Raw genomic sequence first — 15,534 nt, 5'->3', positions numbered from 1 at the left:
GTGGAGAACAAGCTCAAATAAAATGGACCCTCTTTTTGGGGTATCATCGAGATTCAGTTTTTATTACCTATTTTACTTAAAATGTGCAAGTTAAAAGGCTTAGGTCTGACTGATGAAACATTTCTGCACATTCTGTATTGAATAAATACTCATTACTGAAAACGTTGCTTAAAATTACACATATTGATTTTAAACCTCAGGTCGTGAGGAGTATAATATGGTCTGGAAGCTGCAAGGCTTCAGCGATCAGAGAAATTCCTATATGAGTGTATTTGTATAAAACAGACTCTAAGGTCTCTATAGGAACTGTAAATCTCTCAACATGAGGATAAGGGGAGCTGCTGAAGTTCAGACTTGCACAAATAACAGAAAGCAAAAACTGGTAAAATATATATAAATAAAGTAAATACAGTCAAAACCAACTAGGAAAAAATATTAAATACTAGGAAATCTGAATATCTGACAAAAATCACTACAGGGAAGGTTTGGATTAGACTTCTAGAATGCATGACTGAATCAAACAACAGTTGTCAAACTGGAAGCAGACACATCAGCCATATCCTGTCCAGTGCTGTCCATCATGGGAATAAATTTACCTTATTAATAAAGCAGTGTGAAAAATGCCCTAAATAAGGAATTGTAGCAGAGATCTTTGCCCCCCCTCCATTTGTTATTTACATTAAAATAATGCCCAGAGGCTGTAAACAGGATTGGAAGCTGGAAACAAGTTTCAACAGCTCTTTGCGTGGTGTTGTCTAAGCTTGTTTAATTGGTGTGTACACAAAATGAACATGGTTTTGTACAAACACACAAACAACACAAATCATCCCTGCTTGCTGCACATACAGGCATTACTGACATACTCAAACCCACGACTGTACACTATCAGGATCACAGATAAATACATATATATTTGTAAATATATATATATTTTTATAATGTAAAGACCTCTTGGTCTTTTGTGAGTAGACACTTGTTTCATTTAAAAAGCAACCTAGCACTTAATCATCTGAAAACTGCTCATTTTGTAAGCAAAGTCCAGAGTACTCACAGAAATAGATGTCACATACATTTTAGCATTAATTATTTTCCTCGCTGCTCTCCATTTTAAATTCATAATATATAAAGAAAAAAATAAAGTTATACTTATTTGTTCATTATCTGACCAGTGTTTTGAACATGGGATATGGTAGACACATTTTTCTGCTACTTTCTCATTTCTGAGCCCCTGCAGCAAATAACTGATCAAGACTAAGGCAAAATTCCTTTAAATAGGACTTTTTCTTATACTTTGTTCTAGACGCCATGGATTCACAGCAGCTCTGTTAACTAGGCATGTAAGAATGTCCTTCATCTCAGTCCAGAATTACTGAGTATTATGTTATGCAGTGGCTGTCAAATCCATGGATATTCTTAACCTGGACACAACTCCCTCTGAAAATCACTTTGCACCTTGTGGCAATTGAAGTTTTCTATCTGTCTGCAATCTGAAGGGCAGGGAAGGCAGAAAGATAAATCTATAGTATATCTTAGTTCCATGATGAGACCTCTTTTAATTAGGTCTTCCTCAATCATCACCTCTTTAATTGGCATTTTTCTAATATCAGGAAGAGATGCCTAAGATTGAGGTGTCTGATGCTGCATCACAAGGCCACCAATAATGCACAGCCCTGTGCCAGCAGGGCAGCATATATAACATTGGAATTATTTCTTATTCTAAAAACAAAGACTAGGCAATGAAGTACTTACAGTGCCAGAAGGGAAAAAAAATTGGAGGAATAAAAGAATGGGAAGACTCAGAGCCCAGATGACCAACTCTGGTTATTCCATAGGTTTCTAGGCAGAATATTCCAAGACATTTCCTGTCTTAAGATGTATAGAGTAAGATTTCAGAGTTACAATACACCTCAGGTGTCCAGGAGCCTTTGTAGGGTTTTTGTTTGGGGGTATCTTGGTTGTACTAAGACTAGGAAAATAAATGCAAAACAATTTAAGATCTCTTTCCTCCACTCTGTCTCTGGTCCTATGCAAATTTTTTTTTTCTAGTCTTGTAATATTTGCCTCATGCTCCTTTTTCATCCTATGGAGCCATATCTACTGGAAGAGATTACCTGCTAATATTCTCAATCATTATTTAAAAAAAAACAAACAACCCTACAGAATTCAAAACAATATTGTTCAACTAGGTACTAATACATTTATTTATGCATTCCTTCATTCCTTTTGAGCAAAATCTGATTTGGCCCTACATCTTATGTTTCTTAAAGATAAAAAGGGCATTATTACAAAAAATAAGTTCTTGTTTAGGCTTAAGCCAAAGGCACCTTGGTGGATATGGCAACAGTTCTTATTTATGCACAAGAAAATCAAGGCTGTATTTGCACCATACAGTTTTAAGGGTTTTCTGACATTATGAGTTAAAATGATTTTGTTAATTGTTCAGGTAAGATGAGAAGCATTCAGCTCTATGATATTTTATGCTGAATGACATTAACTTACTGATTTTGATGGCTACACATCTTGTCCAAGATAAATGTTTCTAAATATTTATACTGAGAATGTGTTCTAAATAAATTTATCTAGCACTACATTTTATTCATCAACAAAAGTCCTAGTGATTAGAAGCTCATGATGTAGCCAATAGAACTGTTTGAAAATCTACACATCTTAAAGAAAGAAAGAACAAGAGGAGGATGGAACATTTTTTTTATCTAGAACTGGATATATTTAAACTAAAGGGTTGTTTAATAGCTTCTCAGGCTTTGATTTATTTCACATTGAAGGGATTCTCTCCCACACCAAAGATGTCTTTTTAAAAAAAAAAAAGATTCTTTTCTTAAAAAACAACACCCCTCCTCCCTCCCAACCTTTGGCTGAACACATAATTTTCAATTTAAGAGCAGGTGACAGTAAGATATCTCCCAAGGGCAAAGTATTTAGACTTTTATGGAACTAAACAACCCCATTGTGATGAAAGCTGGGCATTCCTCAGTGCTGGGATCGAATGAAAACATTGGGGTTTCACTAAACTTTGAGACTGACAGTGTGAGAGTTTTACAAGAACCATTTAACATTTATCATCACATCCTGCAAGTTACATTTAGGCAAGGGAAACAGTTACATAAAGCAAACTATTCTTGCACATAGTAAAAAAAATGCTGAAACTTCCTACAATGGATGCACGTTTAAGAATGATGCCTCTTTGCAATAACCTGTCAGCAATAATGGGTTCCCATAAACAGGAAATGGTATTTTAAAAATAGGAACAGATTATTATCATCTCTGATGACAGAAACTACATACTTTCTTTTTTCTGATTATGTTCAGTGCAAAGTCCATCAAGCTGAGCACTTGCATAGACCAAACAACAGGACATTGTAAGGTCAGAAGAGAACAGTGGAAGTTTCTGTAACACAACTGTGGCAGAAGTTGTGGCCACTGGAAATCAGTAGGAAAAGGCTGAAGAGGCAGGAGAAAGTGAGGCTTTAAGTTTGGAAAAAGAGGGTTTGAAGAGCCTGCAGGTTACTAATGAGGAAAGAAGGGAAAAGAGGCTGGAGATAGGCCTGAAAATAGATCAAATTAACTTGAAACCCTGGAAGGAATCTTGCAGCTGGAAAAGGCTGTAGAGGGAAAGGAGACAGTAGAATGAAGAGTCACTAGAGGCTCTAAGAAAGGAGAAACTGAAATTATGGATGCAAAATATTAGAAGAGTGGATCTGAAAAAATGAAGATAAGATGCTTCCTTGAATTAGGAAGACAAATATGTGGCATATCCATGCAAGGGTTGAGATATCAGTAACTGGAATTTTACAACATTTTTAATTTAGAAAATTTCTCTTAATGACATGAGGCAGATTGACAGGAGAGGTTGGCAAAAGAAAAGCTCTCGGTACTCAAGAAGAAAACTGGAAGACAAATTTGGGGAGGTAGAACAGTTCAGGATTTCTTGGATGTCAAGAGTGTAGAAAGGACAAAAAGGACAACAGAAATTGATATTCTTGTTTGTCCTATAAAGTCTAGAACAGGAAGTTTCTATACTTTAGAACTATGTCTTACAAATCTTACAGGTACTAAATGACATGCAAATTAGTTAAAACAGATCAGTTTTAGGAACATATGCTACATTTTAAATATACCTTTAACTGCCTAGACAAACCATCACTATAAGAGAAATTGCCCTTATCTGTTTGCAAAACACCATTTCCAGAAATGAAGCTTGGTCTCATTTAAACATAGATAAATATTTGTGTGCAGATGATGAATTCACTTGCTTGTTCTACAGACTCATTATTTAATTCTGCATCTATAAGGAAAACAAATTTGCACAAAGGTTTATCCCTACACCATTTCAACAGTGCACAGAAAACTGAAACTGTTGGAAATGCACAACTGTGCTTTATGCAACAAAAGCCTATTTATAAATTATGACTCTGTACACAATATGCCTTGGGGATTGTTCCTAATCAAATACTTTTGCAAATTTGTTGCCAAGAATTGAAAAAGTGTTTACCTGTTATAGGTGAAAAAATGATACTATCAGCTAAAATATGTTTTCACATACACTGTGGATGTTTTATTCACTCACTAGCCAGCTTCTAAAGGTTCCACAAAAAATTAAATCACATAGCTTAAATATTTGTCTGCAAATAACACTGGTTAAATAACTCCGCAACATCTGGTTTCCTTTTCTGTTTGCTATTTGAGAGCTTTTTCTGAGTATAATTAATCCTTATAAAATGGGAATAAAGCAAGTTATTGTCTTTTGGAAACTGATGAAGTATATTACAACTACAGAGAAAGGGACTGTACTTCATTCTGCACAGCAGAGTTAAGATGCCCACAAAGAGAAAAAAAAAAGTTTATGTTCATGTGAAAATGGTGCTCAGAGCTCAGAGGTCTAGAATCACTTAAATTTAGTAAAATGAAGTACTTAGAGTAACCACAAAGCTGCAGTGGAGAATTTCAGCAGAAGAGTAGCTCGAAGATCTGGAAAATAAAAGCACAGAGAGACACGACAGGACAGTTTCTGTCTGCCTTGATTTTCCAGGGCTCTGTGCCAACACAGACTGAATTTGTGGGCAGTACAGATAATCAAAGTGGGGGAAAAACCCAACATGAATGGTGCTTCTATGGGAGCTCTGGTAACATACACAAGTATTTGCATGTTCATGGCAGTATTGATCTAAGAGCAGAAAAAGGTTTTGTCCTCCCTGTATCTGTCAGTCTGCACAGGAGAACAAAGCCACACTCCTAAGAAATCATCTTTGAATTGGGGATTCATTACTGTAACGCTTCAACCAGCAGACCTTGAAAGGACAGCTCCAAACCAAGCTGATAAAAAACTCTACATCAAAAAAAGTCTTTATTATGCTAATTAAAGTAGGCAAAACAAACATATCCCAATCTTTCTTTTAGAAATCAGTAAAAATTTTGCCTTTTTGTTCCACAAACACAGGTTTAGCATAAAAATGTCAACAAGAGACACTGAATCTTGTTGAAAATACTGGTCTACCCTCCTGTTTCTGTTTCACAGGAAAAAAAAAAAAGAAAAAAGAAAGAAAAAAGAAAGAAAAAATGAGAAGCAATACTAAACTTAGTAAAACAGTCTTTCCTACTGGTGCAATTCAGGTACTTGGTGCACACATATAAATAAATTAAAATAAAAGGTAAATTTTTTTTCTCCCCTTTAAAATCAATCCAGTCATCTCATCAAAATCACCAAAGGAGATTCATGTTGATCAGCTAATTACATATCTATAATGCATAATAAAATGTAATATACTTTACATTTCTGTTTTGAGGCTTGATCTGATTTTGCCTTATAAATGCAAAGTCCTGCATTTGTACCTTTCTTTGTCACTTCTTCTAATCAAAGCTTATTTGACATTTCAATGAGATATTGCCCACAAAGGGATTCAGACTTTGCAGAAGAGGCTGTCCAACCCCTTTGCTACCTAGACAAGCAGCAGCTTGAACCACAGACTCCAAACCACAACAAAGAGCTTGGCTTTTTTCAAGAAAGCCCCAGCAGGACTGGGGATGTAACCTTCAGTATCCCAGCACTTCAGACTGTACAATCCAGATGAAAGAAGAGTGGGTGATGCACAGAGGAGTCACACAGTCATAACATTGTAAAGCACAAATGTCCACTCTCCATTGTGTTCAGTTCAATAATACTCTCATTTTGCAGCCCTCTTAATTGTATCTTAACAATAGGATCTAGGCCTGCTGCATTCCTAGACATGCATTGGACTTTGCTTGCATGGATCAAATTGAAACCATGGATTTGCATTACCTGTTTGGCCAAAACTAACTACTCTAGGTATGCCACATTATATCTTTTCCAAACATCAGTTTGCTAGCGGAAATCTTCCCAGTGAAAATGGGGTTTTTTTCAATACACTTCAAATTTCTGCATTTTTCTGCATCAATTTGTTATGGAACTATCTTTCATATTGCCCCTGCTTTTGTTTGGTTTGGTGTTTGTTTTTAAGTAGAGTCATAAATGTATTTCCATTTCATGCTATTCCCAGTAAGGAATAAAATGACGGTACTTCCAAGGAAGAAAATTACCCGGGAATCTGTTCTGCATTTGTAGACAGGAGAGAGGCACTTTGAATGGAGAAGAAGAATTAAATTAGCCCCAGATATAGGGGCTGAATACTAGCCATGTGTTTTTGAAGAGAGTATCTGCAAACCCTTTCCTATAGATCCTTTATAGTCTGAACTTTATAACAATAAAGGTATAATCTGGTAAAAAGTTTGCTGCCCTACAGCAAGCACAAAACACTTTTTTTTTCCTTCATCCAAAGGGACTATTGGTCTTTGAATAAAATATTTTTACCTTCCCCCACAGCCACCAGTTTAGAATGAAAGCATATTCCATGTTTAAGATTCTATATTTACTCAGTTTAAATATTTATGGGTGAGATGTATATACAGTATTGAATAAAACAGAAACCAGATTCATTCCTTAATGAGTGAGAAAGAATAAACTTCATATGGGGCAAAAAGCAGTGCTAGAAATTGTCACTGCTTTCAAGTCAGCAGCCACAAGAAATGTTGTCTTCTCAACTACTGTACAAAATAACAAAACCAAAAGCAAGTGTTATTAGTTTTTCTTCTATACTATCAGATTTTTATTACAAAGGTTAGAATGTTCAAAAATGTGTTTAAATTTATTCAGCTGTTCTCATAGTTTCATGTTTCACTGGGCTGCTACACTGCATTATGTTCCCATATGACTGGATTAAAGCTATCTAAAGGGCTGGTGAAGTTATTAGCCCAGCATCTGAATACTTGTTCAGAACCTTCTTCAGCAAGTATTGACAAGCCTCAAAAGTCATATTGATTTGTTTTGGTATGTTTTCTTTTTAACAGGACATCCATGGTATTTGTCAGATCAGCACCCCTGAAGAGTGCTCTTCCTCCAAAGACATTGATAAACTAAAGTAAACCCAGTTGTAGGGAGACTGGACAGCCCAAGGGAGAGGTAATGGGATACAGAGACTTTAACCTTTAGGTCACCAATTTAAATTCAGCTCAAGTTGATCATGACCAACATTCCCACATGATGAATGTTTGTTAGCCTGTGTAAAGAAATAGGCACAATAAATATTGGTGGACACATTACCAAGGTAACTGATCCCTTTGGGTAATCTCAAAAGAATACCTACACTCTGACAGGCCACCAAACAATCCTGATTCCTCTGGTTTCATGGAATCCATCACAACTGCATACTACAAAACAATGTCCTAACCACCATCAAATTACTTTCAACATGCTTTGGACTTTTTTTTCATTAAGTGAATATTTCAACCAGGAGCGTCTTCAATAGTGATCACAGAGTTCAGTTTATCATAACAGAGTGTGAAAAGAATACAGAAGATTATATTGAAAAATGCCAATAAATTTGTTGTTCTTATAGCCCAAACACTACTTTTGGGCAAATTTGGTTGAACTATTACAATAATGGATACAGGAAAACCAGAAAAACCTGAGACAGCTGAAAGGAATAACCAGAGGCATGGAAAGACAGTTCTGTATGGAGTCTGAGATTGAGATTTAGTTTAGAGTCCAGATTAACAAATGTTGCCTGGTATGAATATATAAAATAATGATTATTACAGGCATTTCTTCAGAGCCTGGGGGTTATGAATAAAGCTAAGCACAAGGGTTCTTTCCCAGCCTATAAGAATTCTGAAGATTTCAGAAAGGTCTTGTTAGTATTAGGACAAATCCTTTCACGATTTTCACAAAAGCAGAGATACCCAACCTATTACAGACAATAGTCCAGTGGTAAAGACAGTTGCCTTGGATGCATTAGATATTCAGCTGGATTTAAGTCTCTATTCAGCTGGATTCAGAAAAGGAAATTGAACCAAAGTCGCATGTCTTAAAGGATAATGCCCTAACTATTAGGCTCTGGGTATTGTAATGCAGATTTCTCTCAAGGTTTCTTTTTAAGCAGTTCCATTTCCAATAAATTATTTATTTGCTATTTGAAATTAAAGCTTTCTAAAGGAAAATTCTTTAAACTACCCTTGACATGAGAGAGGTTTCAGGTTTGATAAAGCAACAATTTCTATCACAAACTCTGTTAACTTGGAAAAATCCCTATTGGCTTCAGTATTTCCAAGAGCAGATGGAAAAAAAGCTCAGACATTTGTAAACAATCTTTTTCCTTTGTGGCAACACTAAAAAGAGGACAGCAAGACCATGCCATGCAATCTTTTTCTGTTCAAGATATCAAGTAATTTGACACTAAGGAATCATTGTTACCAATCACCCATCAATCAACCTCTCCCATAAGATAAAAATAACAAAATACGTAATAAAATTAAAAAGTTTTTTTTGTAAAATTGATCAAGGGAGAACACAACATCATTCACACTACTTTTTTTTCGGTTGCTGTTGTTAACTGACAATGAAGTTGACTATTTTTATAGCTGGGCAGATAAGGTCTTTAATGTGAGCTTTAACTAACATATGAGTCATATTTACAGTGATTTACTTTTAACCTTCCAAGCTATAATCTTGAAAGTATGCTCTTGCCAAATGAAATAGCAATTTTCATGTGATTTGAACTACAAGTCTGTTTTTCTTAACTTTTCTTCTACAGCTGATCTTATTGTTGACTACTGCCTCCATCAAGATGCTTATTGATCACAACTTTTAGTTATTGTTACTGCCTTATGCAGGGCTTCCCAAATCACACTGATGGAAATCAACTAAAGTAAGGTAATATAGTTTACCCATAGTTATATAAAATTTATTAATTTTTAAAGATCTCTATTCACCTCCCAAGTTTACCATGCCATCAACTCACAGCTTCCTGCAGCAACTTTTTTCCTACCCAATTTTCCCATTCTGGCTTTCATTCAGCCCTCTCTTTCCTTCTCTGTCACTAGGTGGGTTATTACAGTGGGGTTTTAGCTATTGATCCCAAACTGATAACACTGCTATCCAAAGACCCCTTTAACACACACCCATTTTAAAAGCAGTGAGGTCAACACCATGCTGAGCAGATCCCTGCACAGGTGCACAGAGAATCATTCATGTGATTACAATCTTTATCAATTTAACTTCTGCCCACTGGGAAAGCAGAGACAATGGCACATGGTAGCCCTGCTAAAGTCAGATTAGGGAGAGTGAGAGCCATGTGTGTTGAGCCATCAGTACTGCCAAAGGAGCTGTCCCTAAACCATGCACAATTGGGTCCAGACCGCATCCTTGCTACTTCTGAGTATCTCCTACTGCATAGAAAGTTCCCTTGCCATGAAAACAGACACTAGTAAGGCAGAAAAAGACTTGTCTGTCATGAATATAAATTTCTCTTCCCACCTCCACCACCCCCAATTCACCATATTACAAAGCAGCAATAGTTCACATTTGGATACCAAACGAGGTGATGCATCTACTGCCAGAAGAGTAATGTGTAATGAATCACATTATTCCTCCAGTGTTTAAAACAGATAGAAACAATAATACAAAGACTGCCAAGGAAATCTAGCGTTCCAATTTTATACTGTCTGTAGCTCTTCAGACCAAAAATAATGCACAGATGTCATTTTCAAAATTAGCATTTCTATTAAAAAGAGAACCAGGCTCATCCTAGTTGATCTTAGACATTGGCTTATTCACCAAAATAATTCCACTGAGGCAGATAAATGCATTTGCATGAACAAGGGCCTGCACTGCAGGACTTCATAAAAACATACAAATACGAAAAAAAATTAAAGGAGCCTAAGAACTAAGTCAACAATTTTGACAAACACTTGTTTTACAACTGCAATGCAGTCAATTTAGATGGCTACTCCTGAGTTCAAATGTCATTCACACTGCTCTACAGAACTGCCTGAACAGCATTCACATGTTTAAAGCAATTTCACTTTTTAAGCTTCAAAACACAGTTTGTCTTCGCTTCGTAACTGCCAATGCACTTTTGAACCACAAATTCTTCCCATCATCTTGCTTAATTATAACAACATTCTTTAAAATTTAACTTATGTTTCAAAACCAGGTTTATGAAATTGCTCAGTTCTACATTCAAAGGAGCTGTTAAATTAAACTAATTAAAAGCCTAAGAATGTGAGAATTTGAAATGGATCATGGGGAGAATTTAGGCATGTGTAGCCAAAATGGTGATCCTGGAGGCCCCTACCTCATCCTGGAGATGGTGCTGGTGGCAATAAAGGTTTTGAAGCTGCATCTCTGTCCATAGCCAGAGTTTTCCTGCTCATCCAGCAGGGATCATCTCCTGGCTCAGCTGATGCTTCAGCCCATTGGGAGCTGCACAGCTGATCTGAGTTTGACCCACCAGGTGCTGCCCAAGGCAGCCTCACAAACACCAGCTGCATTTCCTACACCATTCTTCAGGTGCATTTCTTTCTCAAATGGCACAGGAACAGTCATTCCCAGCCTGGCAGCAGCACTGCTCAGCCCAGAGCCAAATCTCCAGGTCCCATTCCTTCCCCAGCCTTTCAGCAGAATGCTCCATCAGATGGCTCAGGCTACACTAAAGGCTGGGACAAGGAGAGGGATATAGCAAAGTTCTACCACTGAAGCTCTATCATTGTGCAGAAAATAATTCAAGATTCATTGGGCCAGAGAAAGAACACAAGAGGGAGCAAGAGTCTGTAGCCTAGTGATTTGGGCACTCAGCTGGGAAAAGGAGTCCTGGGTTCCTGGCCTTTGCTCCACAGAAGGTTCATGCAATTTATCTAACAGCCTTTCAGCAATCTAAGTCTTAGCTCGAATCTGGCCATGTTTTCCTTCCCAATCCAAGTCTATAAATAACACTTTGTTTCCAAACATCAACATATCTCTTGTATGCTTTTAATGCTAAGTTTTAAATAGAAAACATCAATAAAACTGAAATGCACCAAAGCATGAAAGCTTATTTCATATTCATTTTCCTTTATAAGTACTTAAAATACAAGAACTTACTTGTGATCAGGTTAAAAATACTATTAAAATGCAAATACATGGTTTTCCCTGTGTCAATAATGCTGCTTTGAATCACTAAATTGGAACTTATTTTATCATCTCATCTTTCTCAGGATGAGGTAAGATTTTTAAGAAGTTATAACAATAGTAATGGCCTTCTAACATCTTTATTCTGCTCAGTTTCTGATTCTCACTTCACAGTATTTTCATTTGCTGGTTCTCATTCCCTAGCACAACAGTGCAATGTCATGCAGGCGACTTTAAATCCAAGCAAGGTTACCCTGAAATTCCCACTCCAACAATTTCATGGACATATTTCTGGTTTTGCTAAACATTCTTTTCATAATAGCTTCATTTTGGGCCTAAGCCTACATAACAGGGTCCCTTTAAATAATATTCCATGCCTTGAAACATATTACAAAAACTGTTATATCAAGGCGAGTTATGCAAGGGCTCTCTATGGTTTTAGCATATTTACTCTGTCACGCCATGTGTGAGACTGCAGCCTCCACAACAAAACCTTTACACACTGAAGTCATTATCTCTGTGAAGTCTGCAACTGGCATTTAAAACTTATTGATGGCCTGGGTATTGGTGGCTCAGTAGGCAGCACTCTTGCCGGAGGCCCAGGAGGTCAGGGGTTCACATTCTGCTCCAAGAACAAGTTGGACATATTCCAGGTTTGTGTGTGGGCTGTGCTACACTGCAAAGGGGCAGTCCTTGGGACAGGGAGAGAAACCTGGGCTTTTGGGGGATGTCAGAGTCCTCTTGGAAAGGGAAGAGTGAGGATGAAAAGTTTAAGAAGTGAATGAACGTGATGGCACTGGCTGGGATGGGACCTGGGTTTGGCTGTGTGCTGAATACAGAATGGTGCAGCCACAGCACACGGAACAGTTTCAAACAAGCTGCCACATTTTAGTCTCTGTGCTCAGCACATGTCCAAGGAGAGGTACATACTCCAGGCATGCTCAGTATCAGCCAACTTCCTTCAGAGCAGAGTGGCTTTGGGTTCCATTTCACACCACAGAACTATGAAAAATGTATGTGCAGCTTCAGCAAGTGAGCAGTCTAAACAAAAATGCCTCAGCACTGGAGCAACCTCCACACATACTATACAATCACTGAAAAAATCTCCAGCAAAATATCCAAGTCAATACTAGCAACATATATAGAGAATAATATAAATCAAGATTCAACCTGCTCTGGTGTTAAACTTTGATACTTGAATATCCCAGATGTCTCCCTCCTCCTCTTCTTCTTTATAGACAGGTAAAGATGGATCTCTTGAAGGAACTGGGGATCACACTCTAGGCAAAGGTTGGACAGGTGATCAATGTACAGCATGAGATTTTGCCGTGGCTATGTGCCTCCAACAGTGACTGGATCATCTGGTTTAGAAAAACAATTCAAAATTGTAATATTTTCTAAAGCACTTATAAAGGAAAAGTTAGCAAAAGGGAGAACAAATAATTTTTAAACATGGAAAATATCACAGAACTTCTTTCCATAATTTTATATTTAATTTCTAAAATTTATTTATTTCCTATTTAACATTTAGGTAATTAACTTTGCAATTCCTTAGGAGTCAGCCTGGAGAGAATTGCATCCCATTCCTGTTGTCAGAATGTGTTCAAAAGTTACTGATAAGATATGAAATTATTCTTATAAGTTAATATTTCTTCTTTTTTTTTGCACCTAGGTTTAGACACAACCCTATAAAGTACCAAGGCCAGGCCTGGCCCATTAGTTAATCAGGTTTTGGAGCAAGCCAGTATTTATCAGCCAAATGGGATTCTACTCTGCAGTGCATTTCAGCAAGGTAAGCACACAGGTTAATGTTTGTTAATGAAGATACATCTCCCAGCACTCCCTTCCTTGTCAATAGAATGAAAGAGCATTTTCTAAAGGACCACTCAGAGAACCTGAAGTGATGCCTTTTTTTCCAGCATTTAGGAGCACCATCTTTTATCTACCTATCCTTTACATGGTGCCTCTTTTTTTCACCATCATGGAAAAACAAATACTGCCCTCCTTCCCAGAAATATCCATTAGTATAATGGACCTTTAGGTTTAAGTTTGGTGAAATCAACCTGTATTTAAGCAACAGTGTTTACACACAGTAAAAGAGATAATTAATTACAAGCATCATGACATCTTTAGGCTATCACACAATTGATGTATAAGCAATGAGCTGCTTAAATGAAACAAGATATTGGTGACATTATTTCAAGTTCAGACACAGAGGAACTCCTGACATAATCCCAGTGCAAATTTGCAAAGAATTATGAGTTCATTCTGTCACTAAAATATGAAAAGAAGCTATTTCAAGGAACGAAGGATGTCCTCTTAACCTGCGACAACAAATTTGTTTGTTTTTTTCTCTTCTCAGTAAGAAAGCAATTAGGATTTTTTCCAATAAAAATATCCTTGTCCATATATAAACACTCCTGGTAATCATGTAATTACCTTACCCAATCAGATTAAATTGCTGTCAGTTGAGTTCCCACTGTTGATTAACTTTTGTGTACTCTAAACCTAAATGAAGTCTTTGGTAAAGTCACTTAGTCATTTACAAAGGTGTCTCTATGATTCCAAAAAGGGTAACAGCAATATATTATTTGCTATAATCATCAAATATCCAAGGTCAAGGATAGATCACAGTGGACCCCTTTTTTAAAACCCAAAGAAACACAGAATTAAATTATGTTGCTTATTTTTGTGTTTCTTGCCATGACTTCTAAATGTAATAGTAACCTTTGACCCTCCCACATTAAACACCATAATTATGTAATTAAAACTAATTATGCAATTTAACATACATATTTTTGTCCTACAAGAGGCAGGTCAATTACCTCTCTCATTGACCTTGGAAGCTTTCACAGTTCAAACAAAACAATGAGGCTTTCAATTAATTTTAAAGTACAAACAGAGAAGGAGCAGCAGAACCACAAGTCTTCACACTGATACTGCATAGAGGGATCACTTACAAACCTCTTCATTTTGTATTCCACAGATTAAATCCCTTGATAAAGGCTTTTCAACTTCCTTCTTATATGTTGTCATTATTATGTTAACACATTTGTGAACAAATCATATATACACATTTCTTGCTAAATGCAAGAAAGGCCATGTAATACATTTTCTTTGTCCCACTTCTTCCATGTTGTTTCCTCTGCTTCCTCCCACACTTCACTGCCTCTATCCCTGTTTCACCTTCTCTTTCTGAAGTCTTTCTTTTTCCCCTGTTTTCTCCATTATCTCCTCTGTTCCATTTCTGGCTGTGAAGTTTATACCAAACTGCTGTAGCTGTTGTCTTTTCCAGCTTCCATCTGCATCCCTAATCCCATTCTCAGCTCGGAGTTTCTCAGCAGGTCTTGGCACCAGGTGGATCCTGAATGTGATGATCCAGCAGGATTGAGGGAACTCTGGACTGCAGAAAGCTACAGCTGAATCGAACATGGTACATGCTCTAAAATGAATTTTCCAATGAGGGAAGTTTGGTAGAAGTGAGAGACACTTTATGAAACTGTTGAAATATGTTTCACCTCGATAATGTCTTTTTTCTCTTTATACACTTAGGTAAGCTCTATATACTGCACTGAAGGTTTTTTTAAATTGTACAAGAGAGACTCATGCAATATTCCATTGTATCCAAATAACTTCTTCTTCAAATAATAAAATTTGCATCATTATTCAAATACATTTTTATTTTTCAGTAAACTCAATCCCATTCTCTAGAGAGCAATTATTAAAGCAAGTATAAGCTCAGGAGCTCTGCATTAAAAAGGATCATGTTCTGCTATTCTGTTTCTTTCAATTGCTATATTGACCACAAATAGATCCAGCAAAGTTAATAGGCTTAGCTGTGAAGTAAAGGCACAGATCACATACATAGAAATACTTCACACACACACATATATATATATACCAATCAAGCTTTAAGTTGTTTTCTCTAAACCTTGTTTTATGTGGGGATCAGAAAATGGCTACTGGAAAGATACATACAAAAGTCTTTCCTGATTTCTTTAAAGTATGGCAAAAATATCTACAGTGCACTTTGTGCTTTGGTGTAGTTTCTAACACCA

The 15,534-nt window shown here is 36.7% G+C and overlaps 1 protein-coding gene across 5 annotated transcripts in view; it reads right to left on the bottom strand.

Annotated features, from left to right (window-relative positions):
* ERC2 (ELKS/RAB6-interacting/CAST family member 2) overlaps positions 1 to 15,534 on the bottom strand; it is a 394,496-nt gene that overhangs the window by 45,728 nt on the left and 333,234 nt on the right. For 4 of the 5 annotated variants that reach the window (XR_014854746.1, XR_014854748.1, XR_014854749.1 and 1 more), the window contains one exon: positions 12,647 to 12,837. The exons of the other annotated variant lie outside the window; for it this stretch is intronic. The gene's annotated coding sequence lies outside the window, so the exon portion shown is untranslated. The remainder of the gene's footprint in view (positions 1 to 12,646; positions 12,838 to 15,534) is intronic. 5 annotated transcript variants of the gene reach the window in all.

This window comes from Lichenostomus cassidix, chromosome 12 (genome assembly GCF_008360975.1).
Source record: "Lichenostomus cassidix isolate B80296 chromosome 12, HeHo_3.0, whole genome shotgun sequence".
Lineage (NCBI taxonomy): Eukaryota > Metazoa > Chordata > Aves > Passeriformes > Meliphagidae > Lichenostomus > Lichenostomus cassidix.
The sequence above is the reverse complement of the archived record's forward strand: the minus strand, read 5'-3'. Positions and strand labels throughout refer to the sequence as shown.